This window comes from Artemia sp. Qi Xiang Cuo, unplaced genomic scaffold (assembly GCF_049724085.1).
Source record: "Artemia sp. Qi Xiang Cuo unplaced genomic scaffold, ASM4972408v1 HiC_scaffold_3315, whole genome shotgun sequence".
Taxonomy (NCBI): domain Eukaryota; kingdom Metazoa; phylum Arthropoda; class Branchiopoda; order Anostraca; family Artemiidae; genus Artemia; species Artemia sp. Qi Xiang Cuo.
Window position 1 is genome coordinate 83940 of NW_028300707.1, and position 12674 is coordinate 96613.

Here is a 12674-nt window from a genome sequence, read left to right on the forward strand (position 1 = left end):
TCTGTTGATGTAGACCCCTCTTGATCCCCCCCCCCCCATAAAAATGCTGAAGCTACGCCTCTGTTAAAGAGTGAACTAGTGGAATTGTGAGGAGTTTGTTAATGACAAGAGACAATATCCTCATGACCCTTCAAGTTCCTCGGGGCAACAAATGAGTTAATAAGGCAAATAAAGTAAGCAAGTGTGAGATTTGAGGTTTTCCGTCTCGATTGGACCTGGATTAAAATAGTTTTGAAACATAATCTTCAAAGGGCAAATAGAAAATCAGATCAACTAATAATAGCCTCAGATGAAGATACAAATAGACGACCTAAAATATCCATGGATTTTGTGGGAGATGGCCATGGCAGAGGTAGCACAGAGAAGAGGAAATTTAAATAGTTTAAGGAAGAATTAAAACAAATTTACAATATCATAGAGTTGGATGGCTACACACTGTGACAAGTTTGCGTTAATAGTAGTGATTTTTAGCGTGAATCGAACGAACAGAGATTGATATGCCCCTCATTTGTTTTAAAAAAATCGATGCTGAGTCAGTAGACCTGGAGATAAATCCCTTATTGCGTACTAAATAATTGGGACTTTTCGTATATATAGTAATAATAAAACACCGTGAGTTGGCCCTTTCATCTGTCTGTTTATTATGATCTTTTTATTCTGTTTTTTTTAGGTGCCGGCGGAGACCTTTGACTCGGTGACAGTTTATTTTTCTGACATCGTTGGTTTCACGAATATATCATCCAAGAGTACTCCTTTAGAGGTAAAACAAGTGGTCTTTTACCTAATTATATATGGGTCTTATATATATATATATTATATATACTATCTTTATATATGAGCAATAATTGAATATGTATATATTTATTCTGTTTCTCGAAAAGGGCTCCATATTTTTTCGGGAAAATTGGTATCTTGGGATATTCTCACATAAAAAAGGATCTAGATAGGTCACAAATCCGAAAAAATTGTTAAGAACCTTAATTTTTTTCAAATGACCTCATGTACTATGTTAGTACATCATATAAGCATTTTATATGACATCATATATGGCATCATATAAGTATTTACTTATATGATTTCACGCATAACATAAATAAAATTGTTGAGTTTCCAACGCAACAGTTATTTATATAATATAATGTCTGTTGAAAGGCCCAAAAAACAAAAATTTGCAGTTGCAGTTACTATAAATGATGATTTTTTGTAACCTACACCTGAATTATGAAACCTGATAAGATATGATATATATATATATATATATATATATATATATATATATATATATATATATATATATATATATATATATATATATATATATATATATATATATATATATATATATATATATATATATATATATATATATATATATATTGTGTGTGTGTGTGTGTGTGTATGTGTGTCTGTGTGTATATGAATACGGAACTAGAATAAAGGCATCCAAAAAAAAAAATCGAAATGACATTAGAAAACGGAAAAATGCTACTGAAGAGTACCTCACAAGGAGAATTCTCTGTGTAAAACTCAATGTACAAGCGGTTTTCTCATTTCAAAAATGGCCAAACATTGATTAATGAGTGAACTCTTTCTGGACGTCCATCAACATGTGCTTACAAACTCTTTCTTGATGTCGACGGAAATGGAGGACAAATTATTCTTGAATGCTGTGTTGAACTTTGTGAGCCGTAGTATGGAAAGAGGAGAAAAACTGGAGGGAATGGTTGATACAGGCGTCGGCTTTTTCACACCAGAAGAAATTCTGAAAGCCAAAGAATCGCTCCATCAACTAATGTAGTTTACAACACGCTGTAAAATTCACGCAAAAGATGAAGAGAATTTTACGGACATTTGCAGATGGATTCACCAAGCTCACGTCAAGAAGACCAAATTGTCGATCTTTGTTATTGATTAACTAAAAAAAACAAGTTTGTTTTAACTGAAAGTAAGGAGCGACATTAAAACTTAAAACGAACAGAAATCATTCCGCATATGAAAGGGGCTGTCCCCCTCCTCAACGCCTCGCTCTTTACGCTAAAGTTTTTTATTGTTTTAAAAAATAAAGCTGTGAGAGCGAGTCAAACTTTAGCGTAAACAGCGAGGCGTTGAGGAGGGGAGAGCCCCATTCATATACGGAATAATTTCTATTCGTTTTAAGTTTTAATGTCGCTCCTTACTTTCAGTTGAAAAACTTGTTTTTTTTTAGTTAATTTCTGAACGTTTTTGAATTAATGCAGCTTTGATTTTGGCTCACCGTACATGAATAGTTAAAACGAAATTCGCCCATTAATTTTCTTTTTTTCGAATTTTGTTCGAATCACAAACCCCTGAATCACAAAGGCGGTTTAATTAGAATAGATAGCTCTTTGAAAGTACTAAAAAAAACTTTAGCGTAAAGAGCGAGGTATTGACTAGGGGGTGAACCCCCTCATATAAATAATATTTTCTGTTCGTTTTAAGTTTTAATGTTACTTCTTGCTCTCAGCTGAAAAAAACTTGTTTTTTATTTGACTTCTTATCGTTTTTAAATAATGCTTGAGAATCAGGCGCCCCTTCATAGAAATGTCCCTTCCCCCAAGAAAATATCCTCAAATAGCGACGAAGACCACACTGCCTTTCCATCATAAACAATAAGTAGAACAACAGGGAAATTTTTAAACAAGACAGTGGAACGCAACTTTAAATAAATATTTCAACCCTATATCCAAGGGCCGTCCTCAGCAAAACAAACGCAGAGAATAAAAAACAATATAAAAGAAACTTACATTAAAATTCAATCATTAAGACTGAAAGGTTTTTTTAAAAAAAAAAATTTTTTAAAAAAGCCCTAATATCATTACTTCAAGGAAGTTCAATCAGGACTGGTACTCCAAACGAAAGTAGTGTGTATGTGCACAGTCCGAAACCTACATAGAAACTTACACCTGTGTATGTGCACAGTCCGAAACCTACATAGAAACTTACACCTGTGTATGTGCACAGTCCGAAACTTCTATAGAAACTTACACCTGAGGGTGTGCGCAGTCCGAAACTTACATAGAAACTTACACCTGAGGGTGTGCACAGTTTCAAACTTACATGAAAACTTACATTGAATTGCGCAAGAAAAACCCATGGTCAAAAGTGTATACAATATGAACGGTACATTGGGATTACACAAGAACCCTACAAGAATATGCTCAAAAGTGTAATAGATTTCAAGCGTATATTCACCCCTACAAAAATACATGAAAAAATACATTGAATTGCGCAAGAAACTCACGTGTGAATACTTTAAAAGTTGGCACACTATAATGGGTGTTATGAAACTAAGGTTGAGGTTTTTTAAACTTGGCAACGTATAATGTAGTCAAGCATGTTTTGAGAGTTTGATCGTAATAGTATAATCTGAGGGCAGGGGAGGAGGGGGTCAATTTTGGATGGAAAACCAAAAATACTCAGAATCGAAAATAAATGGGATCTGCCTCAAGGGCAAGGCTCAGAGGTCCCCTCCTTTTCTTAGTCTCTCATAGGTGTGTGTTGTCTGAAACCTACAATTTGGGGTGTGTAGTTTGCTATTTCTAGCTTTTATGAGCTAGGTTTCATAGACTATTGTAGGTGTGTGTTGTCTGAAACCTATAGTTTGGGATGTTATTTGGGCTATTCAGAGCTAGTTTTCTTAGTCTCTCATAAGTGTGTGTTGTCTGAAACCTACAATTTGGGGTGGGGAGTTTGCTATTTCAGGCTTTTATGAGCTAGGTTTCATAGCATTTTGTATGTGTGTGTTGTCTGAAAACTATAGTTTGGGATGATATTTGTGCTTTTCAGAGCTAGGTTTCTTAGTCTCTCATAGGTGTGTATTGTCTGAAACCTACAATTTGGGGTGGGTGGTTTGCTATGTCTGGCTTTTAAGAGCTAGGTTTCTTAGTCTCTCTTAGATGTGTGTTGTATAAAAGATACAAGTTGGGGTGGGTAGTTTGCTATTTAAGGCTTTTATGCGCTAGGTTTCATAGCCTTTTATATGTGTGTGTGTTGTCTGAAACCTACAAATTGGGGTTGGTAGTTTGCAATTTCTAGCTTTTATGAGCATGTTTCATAGCCTTTTGTAGGTGTGTGTTGACTAAAACCTATTGTTTGGGATGCTATTTGGGCTTTTCAGAGCTAGGTTTCTTAGTCTCTAATAGGTGTGTGTTGTATGAAACCTACAATTTGGGGTGGGTAGTTTGCTATTTCAAGCTTTTATGAGCTAGGTTTGATAGTTATTTGTAGGTGTGTGTTGTCTGAAACCTATAGTTTGGGATACTATTTGGTCTTTTCAGAGCTAGGTTTCTTAGTCTCTCATAGGTGTGTGTTGGCTGAAACCTACAATTTGGGGTGGATAGTTTGCTATTTCTAGCTTTTATGAGCTAGGATTCATAGCCTTTTATAGGTGTTTGTTGTCTAAAACATAGAGTTTGGGATGCTATTTGGGCTTTTCAGAGCTAGGTTTCTTAGTCTCTCATATGTGTGTGTTGTCTGAAACCTACAATTTGGGGTGGGTAGTTTTCTATTTTCGGCTTTTATGAGCTAGGTTTCATAGACTTTTGTTGGTGTGTGTTGTCTGAAACCTTTTGTTTGGGTTGCTATTTGGGCTTTTCAGAGCTAGGTTTCTTAGTCTCTCATAGGTGTGTGTTGTCTGAAACCTACAATTTGGGGTGGGTGGTTTGCTATTTCTGGCTTTTCAGAGCTAGGTTTCTTAGTCTCTCATAGGTGTGTGTTGTCTGAAACCTAAAATTTGGGGTGGGTAGTTTGCTATTTCAGGCTTTTATGAGATATGTTTATTAGCCTTTTCTAGGTATGTGTTGTCTGAAACCTACAATTTGGGTTGGGTAGTTTGCAATTTCTAGCTTTTATGAGCTATGATTCATAGCCTTTTGTAGGTGTGTGTTGTCTGAAACCTATAGTTTGGGATGCTATTTGGGCTTTTCACAGCTAGGTTTCTTAGTCTCTCATAGGTGTGTGTTGTCTGAAACCTACCATTTGGGGTTGGTAGTTTGGTATTTCTAGCTTTTATGAGCTAGGTTTCATAGCCTTTTGTAGGTGTGCGTTGTCTGAAACCTATAGTTTGGGATGCTATTTGGGATTTTCAGAGCTAGATTTTTTTGTTTCTACTTGGTGTGTGTTTTCTAAAACCTACAATTTGGGGTGGGTAGTTAGCAATCTCTATATTTTATGAGCTAGATTTCTTAACTTTTTGTAGGTGTGCGTTGTCTGAAACCTTTGGTTTGTGATGCTATTTGGGCTTTTCAGAGCTAGGTTTCTTAGACTCTCATAGGTGTGTGTTGTCTGAAACCTACATTTTGGGGTGGGTAGTTTGCTACTTCCTCTTTTTTTGAGCTAGGTTTCATATCATTTTTTAGGTGTGTGTTGTCTGAAACCTATAGTTTGGGATGCTATTTGGGCTTTTCAGAGCTAGGTTTCATAGCCTTTCGTAGGTGTGTGTTGTCTGAAACCTACAATTTGGGGTGGGTGGTTTGCTATTTCTGGCTTTTCAGAGCTAGATTTCTTAGTCTCTCATAGGTGTTTGTTGTATAAAAGCTACAATTTGGGGTGGTTAGTTTGCTATTTCAGGCTTTTATGCGCTAGGTTTCGTAGCCTTTTATATGTGTGTGTTGTCTGAAACCTACAAGTTGGGGTGGCTATTTTGCTATATCGAGCTTTTATGAGCTATGTTTCATAGCCTTTTGTAGGTTTGTTGTCTGAAACCTATAGTTTGGGATGCTATTTGGGCTTTTCAGAGCTAGGTTTCTCAGTCTCTCATAGGTGTGTGTTGGCTGAAACCTACAATTTGGGGTGGATAGTTTGCTATTTCTAGCTTTTATGAGCTAGGTTTCATAGATTTTTGTAGGTGTGTGTTGTCTGAAACCTATAGTTTGGGATGCTATTTGGGCTTTTCAGAGCTAGGTTTCCTAGTCTCTCATAGGTGTGTGTTATCTGAAACCTACAATTTGGGGGGTCCTTTTTTTGGATCCAAACTTCAACGTGTCGAATCTGAAAACAAAAGCTTGGTGATTAAAACAGGCTTTGTCTAATTCTAGGCAAAACCCAGAATTGATAGGGGGCAAGATGGAACGATGCCACATTCTGTGTGTTTTTATCTAAGCCTTTCAAAAAACCCTTATTAGCTGAGATTTTATAGTAATAGTTTTATTTTTCGATCCGAAAATAGACTAAAGTTTCAGATTTGAACCAGAGAATTGTATTCTCCATAATTTTCTTACATCTTTGGAAATCATTAACTATAACAAAAATGTTTTCGACCAGATGAGTTTTTGAAAAGCACATTCAGCATGGCGTGTGCTATTTTTTTTTATCATGAACCCTTTAGAGACCAATCTGATCAACTTAGAGAAAGTCCAAATAGAATCATTAGTGACATTAATATTAGTCCGTAAACTACAAACTGACAAAAAATATCCAGAACTTTTTTTTTCTTATAACCTTGACTTTGAAGTCATTTCTTCATCTTAATTGGCCTTAGAAATATCATGCAAAATAAAACTAGTGAAATAATTTAGGTCATATGGTAAATTTAATATATTTTTTTAAATACAGTAGTTTTTCTGTAAGGACATTCAATATCCTAAAAGTGTTTGATTCAAACTTTTACCTCAGGAATGGGATTGTCTTGAGGGGGGAATTTTCCACGGAAGAGGTGGAGGATTTTTTTACGTGAAAACAACTTTAACCGTGCTCAGCCACCAGCAATCAGAAATTAAATTATAAAAAAAAAGTTTCTTCAACTGGAAGTAAGGAGCAACGTCAAAACATAAAAACGGACAGAAAATAAATGCTGTTTCCAAAAGATTTAGAATTCATTAACATTAGTGTTGCCAGTCAAAAGCTATGGGTTTGAGAAAATTGTCTGATTATCGAAAAATGAAGAAACATCTTCCAAAAGTCGACATTTTTTTTTTTTTTTTACTTCGAAATTATTCAACTTTTTGTTAGAGTTCTAGTTTAGTTTAGTTTTATTTAATAGTTTAGAGTTTTACTATAGAGTCTTAGCTTAGAATTTTTGTTAGAGTTCTAGTTTAGTTTAGTTTTAGTTAGGAGTTTGATGTTTTACCTTTGAGTTTCAGTTAGAGTTCTAGTTTAGTTTAGTTTTAGTTAAGAGTTTGGTGTTTTACCTTAGAGTCTTAGCATAGAATTTTAGTTAGAATTCTAGTTTAGTTTAGTTTTAGTTAAGAGTTTCGAGTTTTAGCTTAGAGTCTCAGCTTAGAGTTTTTGTTAGAGTTCTAGTTTAGTTTTAGTTAAGAGTTTAGAGTTTTAGCTTAGAGTCTTAGCTTAGAAAGTTTTTGTTAGAGTTCTAGTTTAGTTTAGTTTTAGTTAAGAGTTTAGAATTTTTAGCTTAGAGTCTTAGCTTAGAGTTTTTGTTGAAGTTCTAGTTTACAAAACGAAACAATAGTAAAAAAAGAGAAAAACGAGGATTATACAAGCCAGTGAAACATATGAACTAAAATGCAAATATTTCGGTCAAGACCTCCGCTTGACCGTCCTCAGTGCAGGATAATAACATCAAAATTACTAATAAAACTCCATGGATACTATAAAATTTTTTTTTTCAAACCTTGAAACGAAACGCAACTAAAATTTGAAGACCCTCTCCATGTAACGGTGAAAGGGTAACTGAATGAAAAAATACAGTACTGAATGAGAATTCAATTTTTTAATTTATACAGAGCATTTTTAAAAGCTAAACGCTTTCCAGGTAAAACATCATCAGAGATTAGGTTAGGTCGCAAAATGTGATTTTGTTTTAATATTTAAGTAAAAACGATCAGAATTAATTAGTTCATTATAAACGGGGCTTAAATAAGTTCCTCCCGTGTCTCTATTGAGAGCAACCTTTCGGTGAATGTACTTTTTTATCTCAACTGCCTCCCTGAACTGCTTCACCTTTTTTGGCCAGTTTTTACATGGAATTTATTGAAACCTCCGCTTTGAATACTTTTCCTTTGAAACACCGGTTCTGGGGCCGGTTTGTCGATGATGTTATCTCTGTGTGGAATCACGGAGAGATAGAACTTAACACTTTTTTAGTTCATCTTAATAGTTTCGATTCCAACCTTCAGTTCCCCTTGGAACTGGAAGATAATCATAAACTGCCTTTTTTAGACGTCTTAGTCTTCAACAAATCTCTCAGCCAAAAATATTCAATTTATAGAAAACCTATGCATAATGCTAGGTATTTGCAATTCTCTTCCAATAACCCTCATTCTTTAAAAAGAGGAGTAGTTATATCTAGTTGATCGTATCATAAGAATTTGTTCAAAGGCTCATATAATTCCAGAATTAAATTATCTGAAGGACATTTTGTTTTGCAATGGATATCCCATCAAGTTACTGGAATCCATCATAGAAAAAAGACAAAAAAAGGCAGAAAAAGATTTATCATCTCCACAACCTCCAACGGATATCATCCCTTTAGTGGGTGATAAGAAAGTTTTTACTGTTTTGCCCTATTTTCGCAAATTAGGTGACAAATTGCAAAGAATTCTTAAAAAAACATAACTTAAATGTCACCTTCAGAAATTCTAATAAAATCGAGAACTATTTTAACAGCAGTAAAGATAAAACGAGTCCTATTTGGGGCAGTGGTGTTTATAGGGTTCCATGTTCTTGCGGCTGTTTCTATGTTGGAAGAACCCATAAGCAATTAGGGGAGAGATTGCTGGAACACAGGTCCTCAATCGACAAAGCTATGGAGCTATGCCAAAGGCCTGAGACTTTTGATTCCGCCTTGGCTCAGCATGTGTATGACAACCCGCACCATTTCGCTTTATTCGATAACACCTCCATTATTGCCCCTGTTAAAGGTCTCATCCAAGTTTTCAGGGAGGCAGTTGAGATAAAAAAGTACATTCACCGAAAGTTTGCTCTCAATAGAGACACGGGAGAAACTTATTTAAGCCCCATTTATAATGAACTAATTAATTCTGATCGTTTTTACTTAAATATTAAAAAAAATCAAATTTTACAACCTAACCTAATGTCTGATGATGTTTTAGCTGGAAAGTGTTTAGCTTTTAAAAATGCTCTGTATAAATTTAAAAATTTAATTCCCATTCAGTACTGTATTTTTTCATTCAGTTACCCTTTCACCGTTACATGGAGAGGGTCTTCAAATTTTAGTTTCGCTTCGTTTCAAGGTTTGGAAAAAAAAAATTTTATAGTATCCATGGAGTTTTATTAGTAATTTTGATGTTATTATCCTGCACTGAGGACGGTCAAGCGGAGGTCTTGACCGAAATAGTTGCATTTTAGTTCATATGTTTCACTGGCTTGTATAATCCTCGTTTTTCTCTTTTTTACTATTGTTTCGTTTTGTCATGATTAGCCAGTGTGGTCTTAGAAATTATTTATAGTTCTAGTTTAGTTTAGTTTTAGTTAAGAGTTTAAAGTTTTAGCTTAAAGTCTTAGCTTAGAGTTTTTGTTAGAGTTGAACTTTAGTTATGATATTTCTAAAGTCAATTAAGATGAAGAAATGTCAGAATGTAGGTTTGACATCACCAGGCACGTGCGAGGGAAATTTTTTGCTGGAGGGGGGCTTAAAAAAGGCAAAAATGGGTGAACTACATGAGTTTATAAGACGGTTCATGAAAATCCCAAGGTTTTTTCTGATTTTTTTGGACAATACCCATACTCCTATTGATGAGGACTGATGGTTATACTTAAATGTTTTTTTCATGAAAACCAACTATTTTTTTAACAAATTTTTTTTTGGACTTCGAAATTATTGAACATTTTGTTAGAGTTCTAGTTTAGTTTAGTTAAGAGTTTACAGTTTTACCATAGAGTCTTATGTTAGAGTTTCTGTTAGAGTTCTAGTTTTAATTCAGAGTTTGATGTTTTACATAAGAGTCTTAGCTTAGAGTTTTAGCTAGAGTTCTAGTTTAGTTTAGTTTTAGTTAAGAGTTTAGAGTTTTAGCTTAGTCTTAGTTTAGTGTTTTTGTTAGAGTTCTAGTTTAGTTTTAGTTAAGAGTTTAGAGTTTTAGCTTAGAGTTTTAACTTTGAGTTTCAGTTAGAGTTCTAGTTTAGTTTAGTTTTAGTTAAGAGTTTGGTGTTTTACCTTAGAGTCTTAGCTTAGAGTTTTAGTTAGAGTTCTAGTTTAGTTTAGTTTTAGTTAGGAGTTTAGAGTTTTAGCTTAGAGTCTTATCTCAGAGTTTTTGTTAGAGTTCTAGTTTATTTTAGTTTAAGTTAAGAGTTTAGAGTTTTAGCTTAGAGTTTTAACTTCGAGTTTTTGTAAGTGTTCTAGTTTAGTTTAGTTTTTGTTAAGAGTTTAGAATTTTTAGCTTAGAGTCTTAGCTTAGAGTTTTTGTTGAAGTTCTTGTTAAGTTTAGTTTTAGTTAAGAGTTTTAGCTTAGACTCTTTGCTTAGAGTTTTTGTTAGAGTTGAAGTTTAGTTATGATATTTCTAAAGTCAATTAAGATGAAAAAATGTCGGAGTGTAGGTTTGAAATCACCCAGCACGTGCGAGGGAATTTTTATGTTGGGTGGGGGGCTTAAAAAGGCAAAAAATTAGTGAACTACATGAGTATATAAGACGGCTCGGGAAAATTCCAAGGTTTTTTCAGATTTTTTGGACAATACCCATACTCCTATTGATGAGGACTGATGGTTCTAATTCACTATTTTTTCATGAAAACAAACTATTTTTGTTTTAGTTAGAGTTCTAGTTTAGTTTAGTTTTAGTTAAGAGTTTAGAGTTTTAGCTTAGAGTCTTAGCTTAGAGTTTTTGTTAGAGTTCTAGTTTAGTTTAGTTTTAGTTAAGAGTTTAGAGTTTTTAGCTTAGAGTCTTAGCTTAGAGTTTTTGTTGAAGTTCTAGTTTAGTTTTAGTTAAGAGTTTCAAGTTTTAGTTTCGAGTCTTAGCTTAGAGTTTTTGTTAGAGTTGAAGTTTATTTATGATATTTCTAAAGCCAATTAAGATGAAAAAATGTCGGAGTGTAGGTTTGACATCACCAGGCACGTGCGAGGGAAATTTTTTGTTGATAGGGGGCTTAAAAAGGCAAAAATGGGTGAACTACATGAGTCTATAAGACAGTTCGTGAAAATCCCAAGGTTTTTTCTGATTTTTTTGGACAATACCCATACTCCTATTGATGAGGACTGATGGTTCTAATTCAAGATTTTTTTCATGAAAACAAACTATTTTTTTAACAATTTTTTTTTGGACTTCAAAATTATTCAACTTTTTGTTAGAGTTCTAGTTTAGTTTAGTTTTAGTTAAGAGTTTGGAATTTTTAGCTTAGAGTCTTAGCTTAGAGTTTTGGCTAGAGTTGAAGTTTAGTTTAGTAATAGTTAAGAGTTTAGAGTTTTAGCTTAGAGCTTAGAGAAATTTAATTCAGGAAATTATGAAAAAAAAAAAATTTAGACGGTGTGTGTGTGTGTGTGTGTGTGCGTGTGTGTGTGTGTGAGCGTGTGTGTGTGTATGTGTGTGTGAAAGCTAGCACAATTAAACTAGCTAATGTCAATAACAGGACAATTCTTTTTTTTTCTCTTTATCACAAACAATTTTCAATGTCTACAGATCAAATTGGTCTCTTAACGGTTCATGATAAAAAAATAGTTTGGGACAAGAAAAAAAAACCTAAATAATGTCGTGAAATCAACATGCAAAGTCGACATAGCTTTATTTCATTTTTAAGGATAATTTAGACAAGGTTACGTGCGCGCACGTAACCGTCACGCACGTCACGTCACGCAAGTTTTCACGAACCGTCTTATAAACTCATGTAGTTCAATCATTTTTAGCCTTTTTAAGCCCCCCACCAACAAAAAATTTCCCTCGCACGTGCTTGGTGATGTCAAACCTACACTCCGACATTTCTTCATCTTAATTGACTTTAGAAATATCATAACTAAACTTCAACTCTAACAAAAACTCTAAGCTAAGAGTCTAAGCTAAAACTTTAAACTCTTAACTAAAACTAAACTAAACTAGAACTTCAACAAAACTATCAAAAACTATAAATTAAAAAATATAAATTAACCAAACTAGAACTATAACTAAAACTATAAGATAAGACTCCAAGGTAAAACTATAAACTCTAAAATAAAATTATATTAAACTAGAACTCTAAGTCAATATCTAATCAAAGTAAACAAACAAAAAATCCAAAATCTTAACTAAAACTAAACTAAACTAGAACTCTAACTGAAACTCAAATTTAAAACTCTAAGGTAAGACTATAAACTCTTAACTAAAACTAAACTAAACTAGAACTCTAACTAAAACTCTAAGCTAAGATTCTAGGCTAAAACTATAAACTCTTAACAATAACTAAACTAAGCTAGAACTCTAAAAATAACTCTAAGCTAAGACTCTAAGGTAAACACTATACTCTTAACTAAAACTAAACTAAACTATAACTCTAACTGAAACTCAAAGGTAAAACATCAAACTCTTAACTAAACTAAACTAGAACTCCAACTGAAATTCTACTCTGAGACTCTAAGCTAAAACTCTAAACTCTTAACTAAAACTAAACTAAACTAGAACTCTAACAAAAAATTGAATAATTTCGAAGTCCAAAAAAAAAATTGTTAAAAAAATAGTTCGTTTACATGAAAACAATATTGAATTAGATCCATCAGGCATCATCAATAGGAGTATGGGTATTGTCCAAAAAATCAGAAAAAACCTTGGGATTTTCA